This window comes from Salvia hispanica, chromosome 3, assembly GCF_023119035.1.
Source record: "Salvia hispanica cultivar TCC Black 2014 chromosome 3, UniMelb_Shisp_WGS_1.0, whole genome shotgun sequence".
Lineage (NCBI taxonomy): Eukaryota > Viridiplantae > Streptophyta > Magnoliopsida > Lamiales > Lamiaceae > Salvia > Salvia hispanica.
The window spans coordinates 3,266,207-3,275,651 of NC_062967.1; the positions used below are offsets into that span (position 1 = coordinate 3,266,207).

Consider the following 9,445-nt stretch of genomic DNA (forward strand, 5'->3'; position numbering starts at 1 on the left):
TTTGAGAGAGAATCGATAGGCAGTAGGTAAATAAAATTAAACTATGATATTTTCTTGTTCAATATTGTCTAGGTAACTGAAATTTGTATTTTACTAGACATTAGTCAAATAGTCATGATTGTCATTGATGGTGTGTATTATAATTTATAATCCTTAATCTTAGTACTATATTACAGTAGCTTTTAATATGTATTTCACGAACTGAAATTGCATAATAGGGTAGTAGACTATTTCTTTCTTTGTGTTTTAATTTCTGATTTCATAATTTTATTATATTTATAGTTATAATAATTGTGTATTCTAAATTGTGGATTTGTAGGTAAATGGAAAAGTATTTTAAAAAAAGAACTCGAAATTCTATTGATTCTTCTAGTGCTAATGTTGAAGTTGAACAAGAAGCTAATGTTGAAGCTGAACAAGAACCACAATATTCGGAAAATAATGTGGTAGTTGATAGGAATCCAGACGAAGTAGAAATCGATGAAAAAGAAATCGATACCGATCCCGGATCACAAAGGTCGATTGATACATTTGATGTAAACATTCGAGATCGTATTCGTAGAGAATATGTGGCTAAAGGTCCTTGTCAACCAAAAGGTCTTGATTTTCCTAGAAAAAAATATGGAAAAGATTATAGGGGTTTCAGAGATGTTTGGTATAAAGATTATGTTTGGCTTGAATATAGTACGTCAGAAGATGTTGCGTATTGCTTTTGGTGTTTTCTCTTCAAACGTGGATATTCGGCACCCGGAGATGAAACCTTTGTTAGTAGTGGTTTCTCTAATTGGAAAAAAGCCAACGAAAGATTTAGAGCTCATATTGGGTCAGCTACTAGTTCACACAACAAATCTAGAATTGAATATGAAAACTTTGTGAATCAAAGGCAAAGTGTATCTTATGTTGTTCGTAAAGCTAGTACAAGACAAGAGAAGGAATATCGAATTCGTTTGACTGCAACTCTTGATGTTATTCGTTTTCTTTTGAATCAAGGTTTGGCTTTTAGAGGAGATGATGAGTCCTCAACCTCCATAAATAGGGGTAATTTTCTAGAGATGTTACATTGGTATAGTTTAAGAAATGATGAGGTTGGTCAAGTTGTATTAAAAAATGCTCCGGGTAATAATCAAATGATTTCTCCAAAAATTCAGAAAGAAATGGTTAATGCTTGTGCCGTTGAAACCACACTTGAAATATTGGGTGAACTTGGTGAAGGATTATTTTCCATAATGGTTGATGAGTCTCGAGATTGCTCAGTCAAGGAGCAAATGGCTATTGTTATAAGATATGTGAACAAGAATGGGGAGATTATAGAAAGATTTTTATCTTTGGTTCATGTTAAGGAGACTACATCAAGGTGTTTGAAAGAAGCAATTGATTTTGTATTTTCTAAGTTGGGATTATCTTTATCAAGATTGAGAGGTCAGGGCTATGATGGAGCTTCAAATATGAGGGGTGAATTTAATGGATTGAAGGCTCTTATTTTAAAAGAAAATCCATCGGCATGGTATGTCCATTGTTTTGCCCACCAACTTCAGTTGGTATGTGTGGCAGTATGCAAGGCAAATCGACATGTTTCTGATTTTTTTGGCTATCTTACCCCGATTGTTACAGCATGTGGATCTTCTTGTAAAAGAGCAGATAAACTTCGACAAAACGAACATGATAGAATGGTTGAAATGATTGAAAAAGGGGAAATCAATTCAGGTAAAGGTCTAAACCAAGAAACTTCTTTGCATAGACCTGGTGATACTCGATGGGGATCTCATTATACAACTGTGATTCGTCTTGAAAGCATATTTAGTGATGGAGATGATGCAGAGCAAAGTGGGAAGTGTAAAGGTTTGCTTCAAAAGATGGAAAGTTATGATTTTGTGTTTATCATGATTTTGATGAAACATTTGTTGTGTATGGTTGAACCATTATCTTGTGCATTGCAAGATAGAGAGCAAAATATTTTGAATGCCATCAATATGATAGCGGGTTTGAAAGAAGAGCTGCAAACTTTTCGAGAATCTGGATGAGATGATCTTTTGCAAGAAGTGGAAGATTTTTGTCGAGTAAATGAGATTGATGTTACTAATATGGATGACATTGTCCCCAGACGAATACGCATGAAGAGAGATGGCACAGTTGTCACAAACTACCATTATTATCGTGTTGAGATTTTTTGTCAGGTAATTTAAAATTTCATTTTCTTATTTACTGACACTTGAATTGACTAGTAACTCAATCATTTTTTGTTTATAATTAGGTTGTTGACTCCATTATTCAAGAAATGAGGGGACTCATTCCAACCTAAACTTTTTTCACCTTTTATTCTAACCTTTACCAGAAATTTTATGAGATGTGATTTGGCAAGAGTAAAATAGAAAGATTTAATGAATGTTTATGACTTTATGATATGATAACAATATAAATCCAATAGCTAAAGAAAAGGGCACTATCGTCATTTCGCTGCCCGGTTTTGAATCATTTGATTATAATTTATAACCTAAATCTCCATTTCTGCAACGTGGGTTTGTTTCTCAAATAAACACACCACGCACTCTAAACCCAGAAAATCTCAAACCTCGGATACCTGCACAAAATCCGATCGCCGGAGCCACCGTCAGCGGCGAAATGAAGGCGTTTAGACTCTTCCTCCTCACTCTATTTCTTTCACTAGTACTCGCTCACGTCAGAGCTGAAGCTGATGCTTCAGTCTCAGATGTCGTCGAGGAAGTCCAAGTCGCGGATCGAACGGTGCACATTCTGCCGTCCTTGAGCAACTTAAGTCCAAGATGTAAAGATGCATCGAGAGAGAATTAATTACCAGTCTAATGGTAAAGGTTGGTGAGGGTTTGACTAGTGAAATTTAGGTATTGGCTACCAGGATCATGAGTTGAAATTCTAGTCACCTTCAGTTGACTCAACAGCATCACATTAGCTAAATGGTTGGGATTTACAAAAGAACAATTATAATACCTTGCTTTTACTAAACCTTTAGATCAATTTGAAATCCCTTTTTTTTTTTTTTCAGAAAAAGGGCAAACTGGATGCTGCAGAAGAAGTGGGAAAGGCACATGCAAGAGCTGAAGAGCTGGAAAAGCAGGTGGAGAAACTCACAAACGATCTTCATCTTAAAATAGAAGAAAGATCTGTTGGAAGCCGGGTGACTGAGCGGAGAAAAAGGTTCCCGAGTTGAAGCAGACTTCGCGAATGTCGTCCCCATCTCTGCAAATTTCCATGTTGGTTATATGGTCCTAATTATGCTGTAAGATTTTATGCTTATGTTGAAACTGTGTCAGCGGTGCCATTTCAGACTGGGACACACAAGCAACACATATTGAACTTATTCTTCTCCTTCTTACATTCATTATTGAGTATCATCTTTCTCACACTCCTATATAAACACTGTCCTGTCCTTCACAAGAAAAATAATACTCCGTCCATGACAGCTTCAGAAGATCATTGATGATCAGAAAGCTAAGATACGTAAAACTCAACGAGCTCTTGAGATTGCTGAGGTATGCTATCAATGACTCAACTGCTTCCTAGTTTCTTTCCTTTTGTTAGAATGGTTGATCATTCCTTCTCTATAATCACTGTGCAGGAAGAATTGATGAAGGCCAAACTTGAAGCAACTTCCAGAACCAAAGAGTTGATGCAGGTACTATTACATTTTAGTTTGTGCATGGCTGTTCTTTCGGCAATTCGTCTAAAATCAGTCATTAATAATACCCTATCAAATGTCGGGTATCTGCTTACACTATATAGTATCTAGCTATTCAAAGCTTATGTACTGGCTTCATGCTTGGAATTGTCGTAATCAGTTGCTTGATCTGTGTCCATATTGTTTGGCTTTTGAGGGGACTTTTTAGGAAACTGTCTGTGTTATAGGTGAGTGGTATCTTAATTACTTTTTTTTTTCTTTGTGAATTTTACATCAGGCTCATGGTGCTTGGCTTCCCCCTTGGCTTGCAGTTCATCTTAATAATTATCAGGTATATATCATATATCAGTAAAAGTTCTCATGATTCAGCCTTCACATAATTGGGTCATGGTATCTGTATCGCCAGGCACTTCTAGAGGAGAACTGGAAAGTGCATGGAAAGCCTGCTCTGGAGTTGTTGATAAAGAAGGCAAGTGTTTGTGGTTCATGTTATTTACATTCCACTTGATTTCCCATTATCCTATTAATTGATCTATCTTTACCTTTAATTTCATCAGGCTACTGAAAAGAAGGCCCAAGCCGAAGAATGGGTCACACCACATGTTGAAACAGTCAAAACTGTAAGTCATTTGTGTACCAAGCTGCATCCTTTTTATTGTTAGCACTTGGTTTACTTAAAAAAGTATTTGATACTGGAAGCAAGAATTTGGTCTATATACTTGCTATACGACCAGTGTTGCCTTTTATTATAATCTGCTCAATTTAGTCTTCGATAAGCACTTCTTGTTAATCTAGGTTTCTTTTTGGATACTTGGGGTAGGATTATGCGTTTCAGTTTGTCTTTGGTAATTCCCCTGGTCTGATGTAAAGATTAATCTGCAAGTGGGAGAGTAGTGTTGTAAATTGCTTCGTTATGTCTTGATCTGTGAACGTTGTATTTGCTCCTATTTGTATCAGTTTGAGTAATCTTCTGTCTATGTTTGTGAAGAAATTGGTACCATCCATCAAGGAAAAGTGGGTGGTTATAGCCACAAATATTGAACCCCATGTGCACACACTAACAACAAAAACTGTGGAGATATATGAAGCGTCAAAGGAAGCTGTGACTCCGCACATTGTTAAAGTTCAGGAACTTGCGAATCCTTACTACCAGGTGAGTTGCATATTGATCAACCTAGCTCTTCTACCTGTTGTGTCTTATCTTAACTGAAATGAATGTTTTGTCATAGGAATTGAGGAAAGTAAGCAGACCATATATTGACAGTGTAGCCACTGCTGCAAGACCTCATGTTGACAAATTACAAACCAATCTGAAGCCATACACACAGGAGGCAGTTAAAGCTTGTCTTTATATTCATATTGCTTACAGTAAATATTTTAAAAGTACTGCTTTGAGTTTTAAAAAAAGTGTTTCTAGCTCTGATATCATCATTCCATCAATATAAACATACAGCAGTAAAAAGGTGAAGAAGCCCCCCCGACATGGAATACACAAAATGTTGGTAAAAAAAACGGTACATTCAGACAAAAAACCTGCTAATGTACTCCACTGTTTGATTACAAAAGGTGTGCCCCTAAAAACCTCACGGGGTATTTTATGCTCGTCTCATATACAATCTATATCCCCAAAATTTTATCCATATGATTGACACATGCTTAGACATTTTTATGCTTGTGATGGTGTGGATGTAATGGGAATTGGAGTGATACTTAGTTACCATATGACGATTTAGTGTCAACTTAAAGAAATAACATACGCCAGTATTTTCATGCGGTGTTATTTTGGTCACCCCCCCTGCCTTGTCTTGTCTTGCAGATAGTCTGCCCCCAAAGAGTTTAGATGGAAGTTCCAAAATTATTCATTTTTATCTGCTACTGGGGAAGATTTTATGTCTGGCCCTTTTGAAGGTGGAAATTCAGTTCCATTTGTTCAAAAGTACACTCTTGATGTGGAAGGTTTTGCAAATTATCAGTCCATGTGTAGAATAGAAAATCTGGGTGAGGATATATCTAGATCTAAAGGTTTTTTTACTATAGTTTCAAAATTTGTAGTTGGGTTTTGTAACATGTCGTTTGGTATTTATGTCTTCAGCTCCTTTTTTTCCTAGTTTTTTTATGGATGAAAAAAAGTGTCTCAACACTGTTTAATATGTTCATTAACTAAAGCTGGGATATATCCTCTTTTAAAAGGGAATTTATTGGATTTTGTTTTTGGTTTTTTTTCTTTTCATATTGGATAGGATATTCTATTCACATCTTTTCATCAATAGGATAAAAAGGGAAAAAAATTAGTTCAAAAGATAGGTGTTCAAATTCATCAAGAGTTGCACATAATAATTTCAAACTGGTTCTTCCTAATACATTTTCCAAAAATTTAAAAAAATAACAAACCCAACTAGATAAAACTACAAACCCTCCAACATAGAATTACACCTTATTATTATACAATTACTTGCCTTCTAATCACCAAATAAACCCTCCCCATCAATAAGAAGGCCAGTAGTTATCCCAAATCACCACACTGCCCATGCCCTCAAACCTGTTGTTGTTCATGTCCCCCCCATACACCGGGCCTGTTGCCCCCCATAGGGGGCGGACACGTCTTGCTGGGTCATCCCAAACTGAGGCGGCGGCGCTGCGGGGCCCCCATTCCGGCGCCGGGGGTTTTGTTGGGGGGCCCGGGTATGGTGAAGGCCCTGCAGGGGGCCGTGGGTTTACCTGCGATGGGGCGGGGGAAGGGTCAATGCTGGCGGGGCGGGGCCGGGGAGCGATGGCCCCGGGTTTAATGACTGGGGTGTCGGAAGTTTTTTGGCGGGGAAAATGGAAATTGTCTGGCTGAATACGATTTGTGACTGCATGGGAAGGTCGAGGTTGTAGGAGAAAGGGTTGACGGCCCGGGATTGGGTTGATGGGGATTTTTTACCTCCGGCGCTCTTTTGGAACACAGGGAGACTACCCACTCATCTTTTTTGGGCTCGGGGAAAAATAAATAAACAAAAAATGATGAGAATACACATTTTTAAGTTATTTTTAGTCCTATAACTCCAAGATTTATCGATAAATTTTTCTACCAACCCAAAATGATATAGAAAAACAATTTATATAATCACTTTTTTAGGCGGTTTTACTAATCATTATAACTTTCCCAAAAACTAATTAATTTTGTAGTCCGAACTAGAAGGATTTGGGGCTATGGGTTTTTTGATAGTAGGCAAAAAATTAAAATTGTTGATTTTAAAATTTGTTTGGGGGTTTTTTTAATTATTAGAGTTAGTGTTGTTGTTATGGGTAAAGAAAGTTAAACATATGTAAAAAATTTTAAAAAAACTACTTCTCAAATTAAACTTGAGTATGCAAAAAAAAATACTTTTAGGAGAGTTAAAATTTAAAATTTTCAAAAAAAAAACAAAGAATAAGGTTATAAAAGAAAATAAATTGGTTTTGGGGAAAAACTTCATCGGAAAATTTTCATTTTGGGAAAAATTTAAATTGATAAATAAAAAAAAATGTTCACATCACCCAATTTCATTGAAGTCATGTTGGAAGAAATTGAACCCGAATGATTAAGGGGGTTTTTTTAAAATCGTGTGTGGTCTTAATGGTGAGGGAAAAATCGATCTTACTCTTGCAAGAATATTGTCCTTTTCTTGTTTTATGTAAAAAAAGGGGCAAGGTTTCTTGGGGAAATTTAAGGGTTGATCAAACCCCTATGGAATAAGACCAGACATTGTTGTGAGAGCAGAGGGGGTTGGTTCGTTGAGAACAATTTGTTTTTACTAACACTATAATAACTTGTTGTATCGACACCCAAAAAATTTAATCATTGCGGCCCATTAACCAATATTTCTGCATAGTTTCCCTTAAATTTTTCACAAAAATAATCTTGCCCAAAAACCAAATATGAGAAAGGGGGAAACAAATAATTTACGCTTAAAATTGGTATAAGATATATCCCAACTTGTTAATTTGATGGTATATTACTTTTTTTTTAGATGATAAAATGCGATGCTTAATTTTGCTAAGCGAACGACACAAATCTTATCTTTGTGAAATGAAAAAAAATTAATGCAAAAAATTTATGTAAAATAGCTCTATTTATTTAGTATATCAATCGTGGAATTAGTGAGATGTGTCATTTTTAAAAATTCCATGGATGCCACTTATAAAAATCATTAATTGTTTAAAATATATCCATGCGACAAAGAATAATTTTGTGTTTCAAACTTTCATTTAAAAGATGGTGTTAAATAAAACTAAAATATTAGAAAACAATATCTATATAAATTCTCCAATACAAAACTCCCACAAAAATTATAAACAACCACAAATCATGCACACGTAGACCATCAAGAAACCCAATATAAAAGAGATGATATTTGAAAAAAATAAGAAGAAGATAGTTACCTTGTTAGTTCTATAAGAAGATTTGGAATGAATTCGATATTCATGCATGACCCAATTGGTCTTCTCTCCTCTCGGAGCTCCCCCTTTGTAAAACACCAAAGTCTTCTTCATTCCCACCAACTCCGACGTGTTGCTGTTATATATCTCCTTATCTTTCCGGTCGTCTTCCAATATCCCGTGTTTGGGGCCCCGGGGTTCGTCCTCACCCCCGTCGGATACTTGGTCACGGAGGCTGAAGAAATACCACTCTTTCTCTCCCTTTTTCGCCTTCCCTATATATTTATTCCATCACAAATTTCCCTATTTTATTGGGGTTTATTGTAACAAAAAAAAAATAATTATGCAAAAATTTTCTAGCTAGAAAACCCTAATTTTCCTCAAAACATGTTTAGAAAATTGAAAATAAAAAATAACATAAAATGACAAGATATTGAATTAAAAAACATGTTTTTCCTAGCTAGAAAACCCCAATTTCCTCAAAACTAGAAATTGAAAAAAAAGATATTGAATCAAAGACATGTTTTTCTAGCTAGAAAAACCCCAATTATCCTCGAAACCCTAGAAATAGAAAGTAAGAATTTGAAATACCTGGAAGATCCCAAGGCTCACACTTGTTGAGATCTACGTCTCCAATGGCTCTTCTCCCGGGGAAGGTAGCGTCGGAGATCTTGTTGATTAAATAGTAAGGATGAGTTCTTGTGGTCGGTGAAATCGGAACCGGGTGGTAACTTATCCTCCTTCACTGGACTTCCTGACCCCTCCATTTCTTGTCTAGCTTTGCTCTTTTCCAACTATAGTATGCTCAAATTCTTAAGAAACTTCTGAAATGAACAAACCAATATCAAACCTTGTTATATTTTGTGCAAGAAATCTGAAAATCTAATGATAAATGCAAAGGAAAAAACCTTAATTAAGTGTATATCTCCATAGATCTTGCTCTAATGCTACATGAGAGTGAAAAGGAAAAAAAATGATGAAAAATGATGATCTAAATATATAATTTCCTGGCCAAGAGTTTGTTAATTAAGTGTACAAGAAAACCGACTTACTCGAATGTAGTAAAAATGAGATCAAAATGTTTGCATTCACGAAATCGAGGAAATTGAAGTATAAGTGTTGGATTCGTGCAAAAGATGAGTTAGTTGTGAGATGATTGAGATGAGCAAGAAAGGTTGGAATATATATAAATATATGAAGAACGAAAAAAATGGTGTGATTTATTTCCAAGCTCTCACCTCTCACCTACTATGGGCCTTATGCTACACGACTTTGAGACTTCATTTTGAAAAGTCTGTAATTAATTTTTGTTAATCTAATTGATAATCAGAATAATACAATTTCACCACTTCGATCTATAAGAATTAGTCTAATAAGAGTCATGGCATTTGC

At 35.6% G+C, this 9,445-nt stretch overlaps 1 pseudogene; it reads right to left on the reverse strand.

Annotated features, from left to right (window-relative positions):
• Positions 1–6,136: 6,136 nt before the first annotated feature.
• On the reverse strand, positions 6,137–9,228 carry LOC125215267 (annotated as a pseudogene).
• Positions 9,229–9,445: the final 217 nt, after the last annotated feature.